Genomic DNA, 1561 nt, shown 5'->3' with positions numbered 1-1561 from the left:
GTTATTGCATGGTGTGGTGCATAGCAGGTTTGACATTCTTTGTTTCACCTTGGACTGCAGCCTTGTGTGAACCCAGGGGCGTCACAGTTGGTATCAGAGCTCTAGTTCCAGTATCCTTAGGATCATCCTGTGTCGAGTCGTGGAGCTAGGATAGAGTTTCCTAGGATTCATGTATAGAGTCCGTAGGGATTTCCTAGTATGAGTGAGGACGACTTATGCGTATACCTCAAAATGAGGAAATTTTTTTTTTATGATAACTATTTTGCAAATTTAAAGTATTTTGTGTGAATACTATATGTTGTGAAGATTGTATTGTGATACGCTATTTATAGAAGTTTATTTTGACTCATAAACTTTTATTTTCTTATGATCAGAGAGATGGCAGGACGTGGTAGACCTCGTACCAGGAGAGCTACCCAGGCGGAGTCACAACAGACTCCATCAGAGCAGCAGCCAGCTTAGTCCGAGCCCCAGCAGGCACCACCAGAGTCGCAGCAGGCTCCTCAGTACTTGGTAGATCTTATGGCTCCTCTCATTGCCAGGATGACGGCCATTGAGGACTTGGTGATGACTCATATAGCACCACGGACACCACCACCACTGGTAGCTCAGCAGCAGGGGATACTTGTCGTTCCTATCCGAGAGAGATCCCCAGAAGTCACGCATGCAGCCATTCCTCTAGCAGTCCCCGACAGAGCCACCGAGCAGGAGGCTTGGCTCCGTATGGTTGAGAGGTACCAGAAGATGAGAGCACCCGAGTTTCAGGGATCACCAGACCCTCTGGCAGCCCATAAGTGGAAGGAGGATGTGAGCAACATTCTCGACATACTCAGTGTGGACTCAGTTCAGAAGCAGAGGTTGGCATCCTACAGTCTGAAGGGTGATGTTGGGAGATGGTACCGACTTCAGTTCCCTCCAGAGCAGAGGATGACCCTCACATGGGAGGACTTCATATATTTCTTTGATGGGCAGTACATTTCCTCTGCAGCACGGACAGGAAAGGAGCTCGAGTTATCCCGTCTGACTCAGGAGGACATGACAGTTGCAGATTTTGAGAGCAGGTTTATGGAGTTGCTACATTTCACGGGTATGTGGCAGACAGGAGAGCGTCAGGCTCAGATGTTCTTGGCTGGGCTTCGCCCTAACCTCCGACGGTACCTCGTGTCGAGGAGATTTTATTCAGTCAGGGAGGTAGCTGAGGCTGCTACTTCTCAGGAGACTGAGACTTCTATGTTCCAGAAAGACAAGGAAGGAAAGGCCAAGACCGGACAGAGTGGGGACAAGGGCAAGAACAAGAGATCTTTTTCTGGACCTCAGCAGCAGCATCAGGGTCCTTATAAAAAGGGACCCTAACAGGATCAGAGGGCGCATCAGCAGCGCAGGTTCCAAGGGTCTTGCTTTAACTGTCGCAAGGTGGGACATAAGGCATCAGAATGCCGTAGCGTACCAGCAGGAGCCCAGCAGGGTAAGGGTCCGAACCAGCAGCAGCAGTGACAGCAGGGCAGAGGTCAGGGCCAGCAGAACAGGCTTGAGGCACCGCCAGCAGCTCAGAGGACTGAGG

Source organism: Asparagus officinalis, chromosome 6 (assembly GCF_001876935.1).
Source record: "Asparagus officinalis chromosome 6, Aspof.V1, whole genome shotgun sequence".
In the NCBI taxonomy this organism is placed as follows: Eukaryota; Viridiplantae; Streptophyta; class Magnoliopsida; order Asparagales; family Asparagaceae; genus Asparagus; species Asparagus officinalis.
The sequence above is the reverse complement of the archived record's forward strand: the minus strand, read 5'-3'. Positions refer to the sequence as shown.